The 20,000-nt window shown below is 50.7% G+C and overlaps 1 protein-coding gene across 7 annotated transcripts in view; it reads left to right on the forward strand.

Moving 5' to 3' along the window:
• Positions 1 to 20,000, forward strand: part of LOC125036524 — a 149,440-nt gene that overhangs the window by 102,149 nt on the left and 27,291 nt on the right. For 5 of the 7 annotated variants that reach the window (XM_047629177.1, XM_047629175.1, XM_047629180.1 and 2 more), the window contains one exon: positions 8,390 to 8,426. The exons of the other annotated variants lie outside the window; for them this stretch is intronic. The gene's annotated coding sequence lies outside the window, so the exon portion shown is untranslated. The remainder of the gene's footprint in view (positions 1 to 8,389; positions 8,427 to 20,000) is intronic. 7 annotated transcript variants of the gene reach the window in all.

The following is a 20,000-nucleotide window of genomic DNA, read 5'->3' on the forward strand; positions in this document are numbered from 1 at the left end:
GACTGCACGCCAGGGAACGGGTTTTTGCCTCATGCATTACAGGCCTTTTTTGCGTGAAATATGCCTTCCAGGAACAAAGCCCTTGAATAATTACAGGCAGTCGATGTCATTCAAACCCGGTATCGCAAGTGACATTGGACAGGCCGCCTGGCTGGAGTTGTGACGTCGCGCATTTCTAACATCCCAAGTCTGTATTGCCGTTACTCCGCGAGGGTCAGAGTGGCCGGCGCACTCCCCCTGCTTTATGGCAGCCACAGCTGATTCAGCCTATTTTATGCGACAAATGCGAACATCAGAATGATTGATCTACCTTTGTGTAAAATAGTACATACAACAGAACCGCACTGGGATCAATAAAGAGGATCAAATGTCATGCAATGAATACTTGATCCGTGACAAAATACACCCTCTATTTTGGGCACATGCGAAATCGCGTTCAGTAATTCCCATCCCATGATAAGCACGTATTACTTAGCATTCACTAAAACCGGCGTTGTAGCCTTACTCTATAAAGCCAGTGTATCGCGTCGGTGTCGTTTTGCCGCAGTTATAAATCGCCTTTCCGTGACGACGACGACGACACGCAGGTGGTCGCTAGCTACGTCCCTCCCCCACCTGGCCCAGAGTACGGCTGGAAGGGGCGGCGGGCGGAATAGGTCGGGAGGTGGATAAGTGGATCGGCTGTCGGGATCACTCGTCATCATGCACGTGGCTTGACATTTCGAGAGGGCGAAGAAGCTATTACTGCTGGTGATTGAATCGTTGGAGTGTACCCGTGTTCGTTGTCCTCGATTAGGAAGGGTATTTATAATGCGCCGAGCGGGAGAAACAGTTGCTTGAGTGCTCCTTGTGACCTCCTCCGAGTGTGAAAGATGTTATCAGCAAGCATTCATAATGAGCAAGGTGAGGAAGACGGGTTTGGAACCACCTGTGCACTGATCCCTACCTGGACCTTCAGGTTGCACTGCCGCGAGACTGGCTGCTGACTCACCTTCGCAGGCCTCCCTTCCCTGCTCCTCCCGGTCTGCCCACCTGTCCACCCACCCTCCCCGCCTGCCCACCTTCCCCGCCTGCCCACCCTCCCTCCCCACCTGTCCACCCACCCTCCCCGCCTGCCCACCTTCTCCACCTGCCCACCCTCCCTCCCCACCTGCCCACCCTCCCTCCCCACCTGCCCACCCTCCCTCCCCACCTGCCCACCCTCCCTCCCCACCTGACCACCCACCCCGCCCATCCACCCGCTCCCCCTCCCCTTCGCCCGGCCCGCGTACCCCTCGCTCACCAAATGCACCATATCCTCTCGCACACCTGTCCCCTCGCGGTATCCCTCTTCGAGCTCTCGGTCCAGCTTTTCCCCTAAGCGTCTTGATCCTTTCGTTCACACGTGCACACACGCTGTTACACTCACTCACGCACTCACTCACTCACGCACGCACGCACGCACTCACTCACTCACTCACTCACTCACTCACTCACTCACTCACTCACTCACTCACTCACTCACTCACTCACTCACTCACTCACTCACTCACTCACGCACTAACGCACGCACGCACTCACTCGCACACGCTCTCACTCTCTCTCTCTATCTATCTATGCTTCTCTTTCTCTCTTTCTTTCTTTCTCTTCTTTCTTTCTTTCTTTCTATTTATTTATTTCTCTTTCTCCCTTTTTCTTTCTTTCTTTCTTTCTTCCTTTCTTTCTGCCTCTCTCTCTCTCTCTCTCTCTCTCTCTCTCTCTCTCTCTCTCTCTCTCTCTCTCTCTCTATATATATATATATATATATATATATATATATATATATCTCACACTCTCTCTCTCACTCTCTCTCTCTCTCTCTTTTCTATTGATCATTAGCTGTAATTGAGTAACCCTGACGCGTCTTCAATAGACCCTGGTGACTTACCGTTCCTGCTTATTTTGTCGCGCACCAGCATTCAGTATTTCGAAAGGTCTTGGCAATACGTTCGTGTATGGCAACCTTTCCCTCGGCAAGGGCTGGGTGCCGGGAAGTGTTGCACCATAGGCTTCGCGCTTTTGGCCTTTGCGAACGGCTGTTTAGTTTCTCGCCTGCCGTTCAGGGAACCGCTAGGCATGTGTTGTCTTTAATGGCTCTGGCGATGTGTTTGTTGTGACGAGAAGCCCTTTGTGTGTGTGGAACTCTTTTGTGGTGGTGCGCGCATGTCAGTGTTCGGAATATGTTTTTTTTCTCATTTGCACGCATAATTAAACGCTTGCACATTCAGTTCCCGCATGCACAGTCACTCGCATTCTCGCATCTTGGAACTTTTTTTTTTTTTTTTTTTTTTTTAACTTACTCTCTAATGAATGCGCTCACTTACTTACTCACTCACTCACTCACTCACTCACTCACTCACTCACTCACTCACTCACTCACTCACTCACTCACTCACTCACTCACTCACTCACTCACTCACTCACTCACTCACTCACTCACTCACTCACTCACTCACTCACACACTCACTCACTCACTCACTCACTCACTCACTCACTCACACACTCACTCACACACTCACTCACTCACTCACTCACACACTCACTCACTCACTCACTCACTCACTCACTCACTCACTCATTAACGCATACATTCCTCCCCCACCAGCAAAACGCCTACATAATTACAGCTTACACACGTTACTCCTCATAGCATGGTCAGCCGCTTTGACACCAGCAATGCGGCAGTCCTGTAGCATTTGATGAATTATGCCAGCGGTCCGTGCCGGGGGAGGGGGGCGGTAGGGGAGGGGGTGTTGATTGGCCAGCGAACGGTGCAACGGAGGGAGGTGAGGGGGTAGGAGGGGCAGGGGCGGCATGGGCGGTCGAGAAGGAAACGGGGCAGATGTGTGCTGATGATGAAGTGCCAGCTGGTGGCTGCTGTCCGCTCAGCGCCCGATGGTTGGCAGTGAAACGCTGGTCGAGCACACAGAGTAGAGGGCTGCTTTCAGCTCTTGTATGCCGAGACGAGAGACTTTTTTATATATGGAAATTAAAACTAAAACTTAGAAAAAACCGTGGAGCTGTGTGTCCTTTGATGTTCGTAAGATTAATTATACGTTCATTGCAATTAGAAAACCAAGCGCCAATTCGTCAATTACTACACTATGTGTAACGCATTAAACGTCATGCAACCGTGGATCAAGTCCGCCGTGAGTAGACCAGAGGATCATTAGGCACCTGGAAACGGAACACTGCATCATTCATGAACGCCACTGAACCATAACAGTACCTGTATGTCCAGCGTCTACTCGCACTTCCGCAGGGCTTAATGACGTGTGAAAGGGGGGGGGGGGGGGCAGCGTGGAGTGAAAGGTCGGGAGGTCAAGAGAGCAAACGGATTGAAGTGAGAACGATATCCACTCAGCGACTGACGCAGTTATGCAGTCATACTTCCTCGCGAGGGCCACGTCTCGGCGAGTGTCGGGGTGGACGGCGAGTGCGAGGAGTGCCAGCGAGGGAGGTCGATGATTTATGGGAATGTTTCCGGGGATCGTGAATTTTTGATGTAGGCTTTGCTTTGCTTGAAGTACATTTCGTAAATCCGAGAGTAACTTTTTTTTTTTTTTTTTTTTCATTTGAAGAACTGCGCGTTGGGTGTATGGATTTACATCAACGACTATGTAAAGAAGCAAATTAAAGCGGAGAGAATGGAAATACGTCAGCGGCTTCCCACTATTCGCCTCAGATGGGGTTTATGGCGAGGACGCAGATTCGCCTCGTCTCATGCACATTGATTGACGACGCTCCGAGAAGGTGGGGGGGGGGGGGGGGGGGTGACGGCGCAGGTAAATCAGGAAGAGGGGAGAGCGAGACAAGGACAGAGACACAAAGGGACAAAGGCGTAGACATAAACCCAGAAAGAAAACAGGCAGGCAGGCAGAGATACACAGACAAATGCAAAGTTACATTGGCATAGGCAGACAGAGAGAGAGAGAGAGAGAGAGAGAGAGAGAGAGAGAGAGAGAGAGAGAGAGAGAGAGAGAGAGAGAGAGAGAGAGAGAGAGAGAGAGAGAGAGAGGAGAGGGAGAGCACACACACACAGAAGAGAGAGAGAGAGAGAGAGAGAGAGAGAGAGAGAGAGAGAGAGAGAGAGAGAGAGAGAGAGAGAGAGAGAGAGAGAGAGGAGAGGGAGAGCACACACACAGAAAGAGAGAGAGAGAGAGAGAGAGAGAGAGAGAGAGAGAGAGAGAGAGAGAGAGAGAGAGAGAGAGAGAGAGAGAGAGAGAGAGAGGTGACGAGAAAGGGACGGTGACAGCTTCATCATCCGGGGAGCGACGGGAGGCGGGACTTCAGGAACTAAGAGGACGCTACCTTGCCTGCGCTGGAGATGTCATGGCCTGTCGCGGTTTTGTTGATGTGGTTCCGCCTGTCAGATTAATGGTAATGAAGTCTATTCATTATTCATGGAAGGGATGCGGGACAGGTTAGAAGAGGAAGATGGGGGGGGGGGGGAGAAGGGAGGTGAAGATGGAGGGAAAATGTTTAAGGAGAGGTTGGAATGGGGAGAAATACAGTTGAGGTTGGAGAGAGGAAAAAGGAAATGGTAAAAAACAAAAAAAACAAAAAAACAAAAACAAAACGTGTTTCGAGAAAGAGAGAAAGAGAGAAAGAAAGAAACCGGAGAAAAAAATGTACAAAAAATTCAGTTTTTGGTTCGCAACGCCTGTAATTTGCGAGACTCCAAAGACGACCCGAGACTATCACGCAAAACTCGCATCCTGAAGACTCGCCTGAGCTCCCGTCGTTTCCCCTTCGCCTTCTCCTTCTGCGTCTTCTTCATCATTTCTTTTGCCGTTGCTACCTTCTGCCCTCTTCTCCTCCTCCTCCTCCTCCTCCTCCCCCCCTTCTCCTTCTTCTTCTTCTTCTTCTTCTTCTTCTTCTTCTTCTTCTTTTCCTTTTCCTTTTTTTCCCCCTCCTCCTCCTTCTCTTCCTCCTCCTCCTTTTCCTCCTCCTCCTCTTCCTCCTCTTCCTCCTCCTCCTTCTCCTCCTCCTCCTCCTCCTCCTCCTCCTCCTCCTCCTCCTCCTCCTCCTCCTCCTCCTCCTCCTCCTCCTCCTCCTCCTCCTCCTTCTCCTCCTCCACCTCCTCCACTCTTCCTCCTCCTCCTTCTACCCTATCTCCTCCCAAACCTCCTCCTACCATATCTCCTCCCAAACCTCCTCCTCCTCCTCCTCCTCCTCCTCCTCCTCCTCCTCCTCCTCCTCCTCCTCCTGCTCCTCCTCCTCTACCTCCTCCACTCTTCCTCCTCCTCCTCCTACCCTATCTCCTCCCAAACCTCCTCCTCCTCCTCCTCCTCCTCCTCCTCCTCCTCCTCCTCCTCCTCCTCCTCCTCCTCCTCCTCCTCCTCCACTCTTCCTCCTCCTCCTACCTATCTCCTCCCAAACCTCTCCTCTCCTCCTCCTCCTCCTCCTCCTTCTCCTCCTCCTCCTCCTCCTCCTCCTCCTCCTCCACTCTTCCTCCTCCTCCTACCCTATCTCCTCCCAAACCTCCTCCTCCTCCTCCTCCTCCTCCTCCTCCTCCTCCAAGAAATGAATTTGAATAGGAAGAATAGCATTCTGAAATAAAGCTGACACAATCACGTGGAGCGAGTGAAAGTGGCCACGATGAACAAATATCAGCAAACAATGAGAATGACAAAAATAGTATTAGAATAAGAGGGACTCAACAGCGCGGATCGAGTGGGAGTTGAATACCCACAATAAGAATTAGAGTAAAATAATAGTAATAATAATATAAAAAGAAATTCTCATAGGGCAACTGGGACTTCATCAGCGACATCATCCGTCATTATATTTGCATATGTGTGTGGATCGAGAGACTGTCCTTAGACGTTTCATTAAGTTTCATTATTATTTGCTCTCTTTCAACCTGCCCGTTTCGTTCCGCATCGTCGTTGGGATTTCAGTTCGTGTTCTGTTTACCGTTTTCTTTCTCGCTCTGGTTTCTTTTTATATTTTTTCCCTTCTTTCTCTGCCTCTGTGATGGTTTTATTCTTTTTTTTTTTTTTTGTTTCCTCGCCTCCTTCCTTTCTTCCTTAGTGAGCAAGACTTTCGAACGCTAAGGAAAAAGTGACTGTCTTACGTCACGCATATGTTTAGCACTCTATAGTACAGTTTCCGGTTTCCATACGAGAGGCAAGTCAAGTCAAGTCAAGTCAGTCAAGAGCACGCGATGGTACTTCACGAATCTTGTAATGTGACATAATTTTCTTAATTCATGACTCATACTCGTCTTCCTGTTATTCCTTCTTTAATCGACCGTTTTTCTCACGTTTTCTGAGCTTTACTTCTTGGTCTTTAGTTATCGGTCTCTTCCCTTTCACTGTTAAATTCGTCGGGATATTCCTGCCTGTCCTTAGTCATCTTCATTTCATGTCTCCGTCCATATGTTGTAACTTTATTCTGTATATGTATCGACAGGCTTCCCTCTTCTTCACTTCTCTTTCTCCATCCTCCTTCGCTATCCCAGGGTCTTCATGATCGACTGTATGCCTGGTGGAGGGGCAGACGAGCCGCTCCCTTCCTCCCCGCCGCCCGTCCGCCCACCCACCGACCACCCGACCCCTTTCTCCTTTCTCCTCTGCCCACCCACCCTTCTACTCTCTACCCTTCTGTGTGCCTACCCCACCCATCCTACCCCTCGGACCCACCCAATCTACCCATTCTCCTCCTAGCGATCCACCCATACCCACCCACCCCCTGGTACCCGCACCCACGCCTCCTCGAGCCGCCGCCTCCCCCTCGCTCGCATCCCTCCCCGAGAGAGATGACTCATCCCGGAGTTGCTGGGATGACCCGCACATGCCCTGGGGTGCCAGTTTGTTTGTTTTTCTTTTCTTCTTTCGCTCGCGTATCGTCCGTCCTTCTGTCGGCTCTCTATCTGAGCGGTCTCTTTTCTCTCTCGTTTTTATCTCTGTCCCTTTCCTTCCGGGTTGTTTAATGATCCGACGAGGTGGCTGACGACGGCGACTGCTCGAGGGGGTCGTTCTGTGAGCGGGCGGTGCAAGCAGGTCGTTTCCCATGGCTTGGCCTGGATGTTGGTGCGGGCGCTCGGGCTCTGCATTGTGTTGGGGGCGAGAGAGTGGGCGAGGGGAGGAGGGGAGAGGGTCGGCGAGGAGAGGGAAAGGGGAAGGGGAGAGGGAGGGTGTGGATGAGGAAGAGAAGGAAAGGAGAACGACAATAAGGGAGGATGACAGAGGGTGGAAGGTAATCGCAGCGGAGAACAGAGAGAGAGAGGGATTAAACAGTGCAGCAGACATCTCAACGAACATTATGATTGCACAAACAATAAACACGACCTTCCCACACGAGGTCGCCAGTGCAGGAGGCTTGTGAGATGGCGGTTGAGGGAGGACGATGGCTGGGTGGGTGGGTAACGGTTCGCATTTCTCCTGCCACCAGAAACCGCCCGGGCGCCGCGGCCTTGACTCGCCTGTTATTGTTGCAGTTATGGCGACGAGGAAGTGGGTATGGGGAGGCGGCCAGTGCGGGGCGGGGCACTTTTTCGGAGGAATAAATTATGTGGGAGAGTGGATTGATGAGGCGCAGGAGTGGTTGTCTGAGGTGGATCGATTTTGCCCATTGCGAATGGAGTGGGCGCGATTCGGCTCGTTATTTTGGCCCGACGTTGAGAGTTTGATTGCTTCGAAGACGGTTTGACCCGAAGCGCCTGCCTCGCCGTGCGCGTTCAAACGGGCGGATGAACTGTTTTGAACTTCCCGACGGATGTTATTGGACGCGGCTGCTTCTTCTGGGCTTATTTATCTGCCACTTCCCTCTGCTTCGATCGGAGTCTCTTCCCCGTTCGCGGTTTATGTTTGTTATCTTTATTGATTTCCTTCATTCGATAATTTGCATTGCTGAGTGGAGCTGCCTGTTCCCTCGTGTCTATTTATAGCTATATTATATTGAAGGGGGGAGGGAGAAACAAGAAGGCAGGCACGCAGGCAGGCAGACAAACAGGCAGACAGGCAAGCAGGCTGGCAGGCAAGCAGGCTGGCAGGCAAGCAGGCAGGCAGGCAAGCAGGCAGGCATGCAGGCAGGCAGGCAGGCAGGCAGGCAGACAGGCAGACAGGCAGACAGACAGACAGACAGACAGACAGACAGACAGACAGACAGACAGACAGACAGACAGACAGACAGACAGACAGACAGACAGGCAGACAGGCAGACAGGCAGACAGGCAGACAGGCAGACAGCAGGCAGGCAGGCAGGCAATGGCAGAAGCAGAGAGAGACGGAGGCTTTGGCAGGACGAGGGGAAGGGGGGGGGGGGGGGGTGGATTGGGTTAGAGGGCATGGGAAAGAAGAGGCAATAAAACCAGTTTGTGTGCTATATGTGTGTCAGGTATTTGACCGAATTCTCTCCTTTGAGGCACAGATTGAGGAAGACGCTCCAGGCCGCAGCCAAGGTGAGTCCTGGTGTAAAACGGGGGGGGGGGGGGGTGTACGTTAGTGGTCAGTGATATGGTCAAGTCATTGCACGGCGAAATTCCGTCATGCATTTTTTTTTTCCTTTGCCTCTCTTCCATTTTCTCTCTCTCTGTCTCTCTCTCTCTCTCTCTCTCCCTCTCTCTCTCTCTCTCTCTATATATATATATATATATATATATATATATAATATATATACGCACACACACACACACATATATATATATATATATATATATATATATATATATATATACATACATACATATATACATATATATACATATATACACATTTTTTTTTTAATATATATTTTTTTAAATTGTATATATATATATATATATATATATATATATATATATGTTTATATATGTTTATATATGTTTATATATAGGGATAAATGATCTTTCATTTTAATACTTTGCTTTTAATGACACGCACATACACACACACTCATATTCACTCACTCACTTACTCACCCACCTACCCTGACCCATATGAACGTACACATATATATATATATATATATATATATATATATATATATATATATACATACAAATGCGCGGGCGCGCTTATCTGGATACATAAACATAAAGAAACCTTAGAAACATGCTAAAAGAAGACAGGTCCAGCACGAAACTGAAGCCCAGAGCCACAGCCTCGTGTTGAGTGCTGCCCGCACCTGCGAGCGCGGCGGCCCGAACTCGAGCGCCACGGCGGGCCGAGGAGGGAGCCGCGGCGGAGGCGTTGGGTCCACAGATTCGCGGGCGTCAGTGTACCCATGTGGGGGGGGGGGGGGTGTAGGGGTTGTCGCGATGGTCGTAGAAGTCGGGTGTAAGGGGGGTTGTGGGTCTCTCTCTCCCTCACTCTCTCTCTCTCTCTCTTTCTTTCTTTCTTTCTTTCTTTCTCTCTGTCCTATTTTCCTCTTCGTCTCATTCGCCCCGCCCCATTCTTCCCTCCATCACTCTATTTCCCTCTCCATTTTCTTCTCCCACTCCCCTCTCCATCCCCTCCCCCTTCTCCTTCATCCTTCATCCATCCATCCCTCTCTCCCTCCCCGTCCTTCCCTCCACCCTTCCCTCTTTCCCTTTCTCTCAAGAGAATAAAAGAGAAATAAAGGCCAGGCGAGATGCGAGGGCAGGCCAATAGAGTCGTCCTGTCGACGATAAAGCCAGCCGGAGCCGCACCTGCTGTGGCGTCGCCGGTCGTTTACAGCTCACACCGGCGGCGCGTGCAGGAGAACCGTAAAGAACTTCCCATTTGAGCAAAAGAAAGAAAGGCCTTTTGGCTGCGACGTGACTCGAATGGGCGGCGCGCGCGGTCGGCCTGCCACTTGAGTCCGAGTCGAATCCGATTTTCATCGCATGTTCCCTCGCTCGAACATCTTCAGCAGCAGAGGCAGAGGAGCGGCAGCAGCAGGCGCCGTCGCTCCCGTTAACGGAGCAGGATCCATCGATTAGATAATTGCGAGAAAGCTGATTAGACGAGCGACGGGCGACCGCGACCAATTTCCCCGCCGCCGCGACCACCCCATTCCGCGACAGAAGGTAAACACATGAATTTAGCGAATGAAATGTGGCTCTAATCGGGCGCGGCGTGGAAGGTGGGGGAGGGGGTGGGCGTGCTTAGGTGTTTCGCCGCGCTTTCAATTCGCTCGGTAAAGGCGGTGATTACTGCGGTTTCAGCGAGATGGGCGAAGGAGGACGGAGCTGCGGCGGATGCTCGAAGACTCGAGACTATTTCTGGGCTGTTTTTTTTCACGTTCTTTTTCCTTTTTTTTTCCATCTTTTCTCTTCGTGCGTGAAGTGAGAGCAGACGGCAGGTGGCGTTGGGATGACTGTATCTCGTGATTAAAGTGTCACGGTTTAGGGAAAAGGATGAACTCGGCGTGCGTAAATTAAAACGCAAGTGCTTTTTATGATTCTCTTTATCAAAATCCATTCCTTTCGCCCCGATTTGAAGGCCTGTTCGTTTGCTCACTCCGCCGGTTCATGGCCTCCACGCACCGCCCCGAGGTGGCACCGCTCGGGCAATGAATAATGAATGATAACCTTATGTCGAAGGGCCTCCTGTTGCAGCCAGTTCTTGTGTGCGGATTCAGGCAATTTGTCGAGGGAAAGAGGGAGGTAATCGTGGTCCTGTCGGGTCAGGTTACTCCTTCGATTATTTATGTCCACTCCGTACCACCGGGAAGTTCCCAGGCCTTTTTGCGAGCCGGAATGTGACATTTGCAGACCGAGGCGAAAAGACCTACCTCCAAAAAAGAGAAAGTCCGCCTTTGAACTGGGCTTTCTCCCCGTGCATTAATTTTTCAGTTCGCTCCTGAGGACTGGCGCTGAAGGAAGGCAGTGGTTCATGCCGGGTCTCGAGTTACGAAGCAACTCTGTTATGGATAATCATGTTGTTCGAGTCGAGAACATCATGGGACGCGACTCGGCAAAAATGGAAAATCATGGAAACGCTGTCGTCTCTGGCGTCGTCGTGCTTTTCGCTTTACCTCTTTCTTCTTCGTCTTTGTCTTTGTCTTACTTTTTATTCTCCCTCTGCTTTCTCTTCATTCTCCTCCCCTTTTTCTTTCTCTTCGTTCTCCTCCCCTTTTTCTTTTTCTTCGTTCTCCTCTTTTTTCTCTCTCTTCGTTTTCCTCCTCCTTTTCTTTCTCTTCATTTTCCTCCTCCCCCTCCTCCTCCTCCTCCTCCTCCTCCTCCTCCTCCTCCTCCTCCTCCTCCTCCTCCTCCTCCTCCTCCTCCTCCTCCGTTTCCCTCTTCCTCTCCCCTTCTTCCTCTTGCCCTCCTACTTGGTCGCCGAGGACCGTGGCCGGGAAGGGGCGCGCGAGTAGGTCATCCGGCCGATAAAAGAACGGCGCTTCCGTGGCCGCGGGAACGTGCGTTTTCTTTCGTTTTTTGTATCGCCATCTTTCAGGTGGTGCTTCTGGACGGCGCTTCCAGGGTCGGATTTTCAGGTTTCCGATTGGTGTAAGAAGTCCGCTGCGGAATTGGGGAATTTTTTTTTTTTTTTTTTTTTTTTTTTTTTTCTCTCTGTCTCTCTCTCTCCCTGTCTCTCTCCCTGTCTCTCTCTCTCTCTGTCTCTATCTCTGTCTCTCTCTGTCTCTCTCTCTCTCTCTCTCTCTCTCTCTCTCTCTCTCTCTCTCTCTCTCTCTCTCTCTCTCTCTCTCTCTCTCTCTTCTTTTCTCCTTCTTCTTCTTCTTCTTCTTCTTCTTCTTCTTGTTCTTCTTCTTCTTCTTCTTCTTCTTCTTCTTCTTCTTCTTCCATGTGACTCGGTGTTAGGGGCTTCTTTTAGACTGTGTGTATATATGTATGTATGTATGTATGTATGTATTTATTTATGTATTACAGAACTTACAACTTGTATATCTTCACGTTCCGTGTGATTACGACATTCTTCCCTAATTTGGCTGAAACGGGCCCGGAAGTCCCTATAGCCTACTAATGACCCACAGGTGATGCATCTTTGGGTAGTAAAATTCACATTTGGGATGAGGTGCCATGGACTCCCATTTCATAAAAAAAAGGGGGGGGGGAGAGAAAGAGAAGTAAAAAGATTAGAAAGGTTTCCAGAATCGAATCGAATTGCAAGCAACGCGGTCATATCTCCGGACGACATCGTTTTAGTCCGACTAATATTCGTCTCTGAACTTCTTCGCCTCCTCCTTCCCCTCCTCCTCTCCTCTCCTCTTCTCCTCTCCTTCTTCTACTCCTCCCTCCCCTCCCCCACACACACCCAGGAATGCGACAGGGCGAGCGAGGTCCCCCCCCCCCCTGCACTGAACTTACACCCCCCCCACCCGGAAGTCCCCAGCACGCCGGTAATTATCCTCGTAGAATGAGTGTACTCCGATACGTGATTGATAGAGTTCCTGAGTCTGGGCCTTTGTTTGTCGATTAGCCCGTGTGTGTGTGTGTGTGTGTGTGTGTGTGTGTGTGTGTGTGTGTGTGTGTGTGTGTGTGTGTGTGTGTGTGTGTGTGTGAGAGAGAGGGCTGAGAGAGAGGGCTGAGAGAGAGGGCTGAGAGAGAGGGCTGAGAGAGAGGGCTGAGAGAGAGGGCTGAGAGAGAGGGCTGAGAGAGAGGCTGAGAGAGAGGAGAGGAGAGAGAGAGAGAGAGAGAGAGAGAGAGAGAGAGAGAGAGAGAGAGAGGGAGGAGAGAGAGGAGGAGTGAGAGAGAGAGAGAGGGGAGAGAGAGGATGAGAGAGAGGGAGAGAGAGAGGGAGAGAGAGAGGGGAGAGAGAGAGGGAGAGAGAGAGGGAGAGAGAGAGGGAGAGAGAGAGGGAGAGAGAGAGGGGAGGAGGAGAGAGAGAGAGAGAGAGAGAGGGAGAGAGAGAGAGAGAGAGAGAGAGAGGTGGGAGAAGGAGAGAAGAGGAGAGAGAGAGAGAGAGGAGTGTGAGGAGAGAGAGGGGACCCCAGAGTAGAGGGGTGAGAGAGCGAAGGAGAGAGGGAGAGGGGAGGTGAGAGAGAGAGGAGAGAGGAGTGAGAGTAGAGAGGGATGAGGGAGAGGAGAGAAGGCTGAGAGAGAAGAGGAGGGGAGAGAGAGAGGGCTGAGAGAGACAGGAGAGGAGAGGGCTGAGGAGACAGAGAGAGGCGGGTGGAGAGACAGAGAGAGAGTGGGCCTGAGGAGAGAGAGAGAAGAGAGAAGAGAGAGAGATAGAGAGAGAGAAGAGAGAAGAGAGAGGGGAGAGAGAAGAGAGAGGGGAGAGTGGAAGAGATTTGGAGAGAGGGGGGGGGGGGGGGAGATGAGGAAGATTTGGGTGAAAAGAGAGAGGAGAGAGGAAGAGAAAGAGAAAAAAAAAAAAAAATAAAGAGAAAGAAAGAGGAAGGGGGGGGGGAGACTAAAAAAATTCTTAATTCAGCTTTTTATGAAGTGCATGCCTTTGAAATTTGTCCGTATATTTTTACTTTATACTGCATCGTAATGTACGGAAAAATACTTATCAGAGCTAACTGCATTCAAAGATCAGATAATGTATTAGTTCTGCAAGTGCTGTTTGGTTTTGTGCGTGTTTTATCAACTGTATTCATGTTGAAATTTGTTCATCACAAGGTTACAGCTGTGTAGTTATATATGAGAGATGCATTGTGTAATCCACGGATGAGGGAACATGCAGTGCTTGTGATGTTATGACAAAAAAAAGGGGGTTTTTTTTTCGGTATTGGAGTTTGAAGGAAACTTTCTATATTGATGTGTCGTTTTGGGGAGTGAATCACGGTCTAGCCCCCTGCTTCAACCCCTCTCTGCCTTCCTTTCCTCCCTCCTAAAACGCTACCTTCCGCCTCCTTCTCTCTCCCTCGTCCCCTTCTTTTTTGCATTTCTTTTACCCCTTCGGTCCTCCCCCCATTAAAAAAAAACGTATTCTTTCCTCTTCCCTTATTCCTTTGCCCTCTCTCCTTCCCCCTGTCTGATAACGAGCCACTCCCCCGCCCCTCTAGCTCCTTCCTCCTCCATCCTCTCACCTCCCTTTATCTTTCCTCATAACTTCCTTACTACTCCCTCCTTCCTCCCCCTTCCTCCCTCTTCTCTTCCTCCCGTTTTCCCCATTCCCTTTTCCGCCCCCACATGCCCCCCCCCTCCCCCACCCCACCTGGGCCGGATACCTTTTTTTCTTTTACGAGGCTCGCGTGACGTCCGCAGTCGGCGTGGCCCTCGCTCCTCCCTCCTACCTTTGGGGGGCTCTATGTATACACGCGAACCGACACGAACACGGTGCCTAAGTAAAAACAGACTTGTTGGGGAGATGGGCGGGATGGGGGGGATGTGGGGAAGGAGGGGAAAGAGAACGGTACGGCCAAACGTTTCTGCCCTACCATTGATACCATTTACTCCTCTGGCTGGTCTCGCATTTCGCAACGAGCATCACGACTCATTGCTTGATAACGTTACTCACCGTCACTGCCATTTTACTCGCGACGACGACCGATTTCGAATGTCACTGGCGCCTTTATCACCACCATCGTCGCCGCCTCCACCAGCACCAGCACGAGCGCCCCTGATTCCTCGTTAGGTTGGTTACCCGCATGTGTCACGTGGTGTTGGCTTCCCCTTTCCCACTCCCCTCGGCCTGACCTCTCTCTCTCTCTCTCTCTCTCTCTCCCCTCACCCGCTGCTCGGGGTGTTTCTCTCCCTTTGCCGTCGCTTGCCGTGCCTCCTGTTCTTTTGTTTTAGGGGTCGGCAGTTTTGCTATGTCTTTCGCGCTTTTCGCTTGTTCTGTTGTGTCTTTCCAGTTTTGGTCCTCCGGTTTTGTACTATTTGGTTTTGTGCCTCACCCGCGCTCGCTATAACTGATCTTCTTCCTCCTCCTCCTTCTTGTTGTTGATGTTCTTGTTCTTCTTGTTATTCTTCTCCTCCTCCCCCTCCTCCTAATCCTAATCCCTCCTCCTCCTCCTCCTCCTCCTCCTCCTCCTCCTCCTCCTCCTCCTCCTCCTCCTCCTCCTCCTCCTCCTCCTCCTCCTCCTCCTCCTCCTCCTCCTACTCCCTCCTCCTCCTCCTCCTCCCCCTGCTCCTGCTCCTGCTCCTGCTCCTGCTCCTGCTCCTCCTACCCCTCCTAACCCCTCCTCCATCCTCCTAACCCCTCCTCCATCCTCCTTTTCTTCCTCCCCCTCCCCCACCTTCCTGCTCTCTCGGCGATTCAACGAGATCCTCGGATGCTCCACATTTGCTGCTGGCTACATTAACATACAATGTCACTTTTGGGAACGCGAATCAGGGATAGGGGAAAGGGGGGAAAGGGGAGGATGGTCGAAGGAGAAGGGAAGAGGAGGACAATGAGAAGGGGGGGGGGGAGAAGACAATGAATGGCTCGCTCCGTTCTGTTTTTTTTTTTTTGTTTTTTGTTTTTTGGCAGTCGGATTTTTTTTTTTCTCTCTCTCTCTCTTTGTCTGTCTGTCTGTCTGTATCTCTCTCTCTCTCTCTCTCTCTCTCTCTCTCTCTCTCTCTCTCTCTCTCTCTCTCTCTCTCTCTCTCTCTCTCTCTCTCTCTCTCTCTCTCTCTCGCAAGAGGTGTAGCTCTTTTCTCATGTCAGAGCCGGGAGGGTGTGGGTTTTGTGCAGTCTCGGCCCGTGTTCTTAGGGCCTCGTTGTTGGTCTTGTTGATGTTTTTGTATTTTTGATGTTGATGGTATTTTTTTCCTAGTGTATTGTTGATTTGCTTGTCTTTGTTTTGTTTTGTTTTATTTGTTGATAGTTGAGATCTGTTCTGTTTCACTGATCCTGTGGTGGTATTGTTTATTTTTCATTATTATTAACTCTAGTGATAAGATTGTCAGTATTGATAGCGAGAGCGATTGTGGTGGATTGAGGAGGAAATCAAGTAAGCGAAAACTTGGCAAACAAAGGTAAATGGAGCAGACTTAGATAAACATGCAGGGACGGGGACGGATACACACACACACACATTCATTCGTTCGTTCGTTCATTCATTCATTCATTCATTCATTCATTCATTCATTCATTCATTCATTCATTCATTCATCCATCCACTCACTCACTCAATCACTCACTCACTCAATCAATCAATCAATCAATCACTCACTCACTCACTCACTCACTCACTCACTCACTCACTCACTCACTCACTCACTCACTCACTCACTCACTCACTCACTCACTCACTCACACACACACACACACACACACACACACACACACACACACACACACACACACACACACATTCACACAGCCATACACACTTTTGCACACACAAGGAAACACAGAACGGCAGCTCGACGAGGCACAGTGAGAGTGACACCCCGCAACGACCACCCTCAAGCCCGACCGCGATTTGCAACTCGCCGCCGCCGCCGCTTCCTCCCGCGACGCCCCGTCTCTGCATATGTCACGCTCGGGAGATAAAGCAGCGGAATAAGTGGAAAGTAGGCTTTGCGTGCAGGGTTGAGGCGCGACTGAAGGAAGTGGTTCGGAGCGGGTCGCGGGGTCGGCGTAGAGGGGAGGGGGCGTGGGGAAGGGGGGGATTTGTGAGAGTAAGTGTGTGATGGAATTATAAAGAGAGTGAAAGACTGAGATAGAGATGGATAGTCAGATACAAAGTCGCAGACACAGAAAGGTACAGATACGAGAGAGCGAGAGAGAGAGCGAGAGAGAGAGCGAGAGAGAGAGCGAGAGAGAGAGCGAGAGAGAGAGCGAGAGAGAGAGCGAGAGAGAGAGCGAGAGAGAGAGCGAGAGAGCGAGAGAGAGAGCGAGAGAGAGAGCGAGAGAGAGAGAGCGAGAGAGAGCGAGAGAGAGAGCGAGAGAGAGAGCGAGAGAGAGAGCGAGAGAGAGAGCGAGAGAGAGAGAGAGAGAGAGAGAGAGAGAGAGAGAGAGAGAGAGAGAGAGAGAGAGAGAGAGAGAGAGAGAGAGAGAGAGAGAGAGAGAGAGAGAGAGAGAGAGAGAGAGAGAGAGAGAGAGAGAGAGAGAGAGAGAGAGAGAGAGAGAGCGAGAGCGAGAGCGAGAGCGAGAGCGAGAGCGAGAGCGAGAGCGAGAGCGAGAGCGAGAGCGAGAGAGAGAGAGAGAGAGAGAGAGAGAGAGAGAGAGAGAGAGAGAGAGAGAGAGAGAGAGAGAGAGGTGCAATTCAGTCCTTGTTAATTTATAAACTGTAAGAGGCCCACAATAATCACAGACGCATTTAGATGGGCGAACCTTTTCGAATAAAACGTGGCAAAGGTCGGCGACTCTGTCATGTCATGGAAAGCCGATCCCGGTGGTTGCGTGCCCACGCGGAAGCTCCGCCGACCTCCGGGGTCAGAGGTCACGTTGCCACGGCCGCTAAGTGTGTGCGGTTGTAAGAAAGGGGAAGGTGGCGCTTTAACTCCTGCGCGCGAGGGGAGTGAGGGGAAAGAGGTGAGTGAGGGGACAGGCTATCCGGGCGTCTCTGAGGTCGGCGGCGGTTTCTTTATGGGCTGGCGATGCGAAGTGCGAGAGTGCCGTCGAGACCGAGAGGGCGGATTTTTTTTCTCTCTCTCTGTCTATCTATCGACTTTCCTCTCTCCCTCCCTATCTATCTGTCTATCTATCTATCTATCTATCTATCTATCTATCTATCTACCGACCTACCTATCTACCTCCCCCTTCCCTCCCCTCCTGTCCCTCTCTCTCTTGTCGTCTCTTCCTTCCTCCCCTCTCTCTCCCTCCTCTACCTCCCCCTCCCCTCTCCCTCCCTCCCTCCGTCCTTCTTCCCTTCCCTCCTTCCCTCCTTTTTTTCTTGCGGTGTCTCTCCTCGCCCCAGCGGTCACAGCGAGGGGTGCGACGTGGCACTGTGGCACGCGCGTGAGATGGAGTGTTTTGCACATGTACCAGAGAACTGTCGTTTGGGAGGAAGGGGAGAACGGCGGAGGAAGAAAGGGAAAAGGAAAGAAAAAGAAGGCGGAGAGAGGAGCGATAGGCAGTGATAAACGTGGGAAGAAGACGAGAAGTGTAAAAGACCGAGTCGGAGTTGGGGAAAGGGTGGAATACTGTAAAAAGTCAAAGGGAGGAAAATGCCAATTACCAGCCACCTCTTCCGTGACTCAAGACAGTAAATAGAAGTCGACCGTGGTGGGATTCCGTAGCAACCGTAGTAACACTGTAGTTGATCGTGGTGTCACCCATAGCTGTGGCTTTCTATAACAACACTTGATGGCGCTACTCCATAACAGAGCTTGGGGGCAGCCCTTTTGCAGAACTTAGTGGTATCTTATAGGAGACCTTCTTTTTTTTTCTGCTTGGCTCCGTCTAGAGAGGAAGGGAGAGGCAGGAAGGAAAGATTGAATGAAGAAGAGAGAGAGGGGAAAAGAAAGCAGGGGAATGGAAAATAGAAGCCAAACACTTTCATAGTTAAATGAAGGGACTAAGACTGGGAATTCGAAACAAAGCCGATCCAAAACGGCATCCGCGCCACCGAGCCCTTCGCCATGTCTCCGCACCCCGCCTGCACGCGATGGGCGGCAGGTCGAAGTAGCAACCCCGCCATGGCGCACTGCAGGAAGGGAGAGGGGGTGGAAGAGGGGGAGGGGAAGGAGGAGAAGGAAGGGGGCAACAAGGTCAGTAAGAGGTGAATGCTACAGTTTTGCGTACTGTCTAATGGGCTGTTGTCCTTCTCTTTTTCTTCGTTCGCCTTCTCTCTCACTCTTTTCTCTAGTTTCTCTTCTCTTTCATCTCTTCTCTTCTCTCCTTTCCTTGTCTTTCTCTTCTGTCTCCTCTCTCTCGTCTCTTCCACATCTCTCTTTCTCTACTCTCTACTCTCTTTGCTCTCTTCTTTCCCCCCTCCCCTCACCCGTAGGGAAATAAGACCTTGGTTGCATATTTGTCGTAAAATATTATTTGAAGCAAAACATTCTGACATTTTGTACACAGTAAGCGACTATGATCCCCATGTTATTTGTATTTTTTTTGTTTTACTCTTGGGGTTCCGTGTGTCACAGCAGGCGGACGGCGGCTTCAAAGGCAGCCGGGGTTACGTCGGAGACAAGGAAGCTCTCCAAGTTATGTGGCGTTTGTGCCTGGCTCCTCCGGCGGCCGCGGCGTCCCGGGGGCTGGGTTGGCACTGAGGGGGCTCCCGGCTGAAGTTGATCCCGTTTTCTGTTCGTGTGTCCGTTTTCTTCAAGTTGTTGGGGATTTCGTGGATTCCTTCTTGAACTAGGCATTTGCGTCTTTAGGTACTTTTAATCAAAGAAGAATGTTTGTTATGTTTACGAGTTCCGTAGGTATGCAGTCAATCAGTGACACATGTAAACAATGTATGTACATCCATTATATATGTGTGTGTGTGTGTGTGTGTGTGTGTGTGTGTGTGTGTGTGTGTGTGTGTGTGTGTGTGTGTGTGAATGTGTGCTGTGTGAATGTGTGAATGTGTGAATGTGTGTATGTGTGTATTGTGTGTGTGTGTGTGTGTGTGTGTGTGTTGTGTGTGTGTGTGTGTGTGTGTGTGTGTGTGTGTGTGTGTGTGTGTGATGTGTGAATGTGTGTATGTGTGTATGTGTGTATGTGTGTATGTTTGTGTGTGTGTGTGTGTGTGTGTGTGTGTGTGTGTGTGTGTGTGTGTGTGTGTGAGCGCAGTTTTTTTTCGCGTGTGCGCCCGCAGGCATGGTGGCGGAGCTGGTAGACGCATCAGGCGGCCGCTGTTATTGTGGTGCCACAAGGGACGCTCTTTACTCTCAGGCGACATTTCGTTCGCGAAAGCAAAATGTATTCGATGTTCGTTAAGGTTAATGGTACACATAGGATATTACAAAACCGCGGAAGTGAAATTATCCTGAACGTGTGGCCATTAGGGTAATGATTGTAGAACTGAATACTAACTGATCACAATCGCCGTCATCAGGGTGTTCAGTCGTGAGAGACGGCCGAGCGACTGCGGGAGTAACAAACATTGTATTATATTTAAAGACTGATCGAGGTGGGACTGGCCATGAAGGCATTTTTTAAATTTCTTCCGTTTCTTCCTCTTCTCTCCTCGTCCTTCGCATCATCTCGATCGTTTTTGCTTCTTCCTCCTCCTCGTCGTCTCCATTCCACTTCCTATTATTCCTTTCTCTCCTCTTCCTGCTTCCTCTCCCTGCTTCCTCTCCCTCCTC

The sequence above is a fragment of the Penaeus chinensis genome, chromosome 21 (assembly GCF_019202785.1).
Source record: "Penaeus chinensis breed Huanghai No. 1 chromosome 21, ASM1920278v2, whole genome shotgun sequence".
Taxonomy (NCBI): domain Eukaryota; kingdom Metazoa; phylum Arthropoda; class Malacostraca; order Decapoda; family Penaeidae; genus Penaeus; species Penaeus chinensis.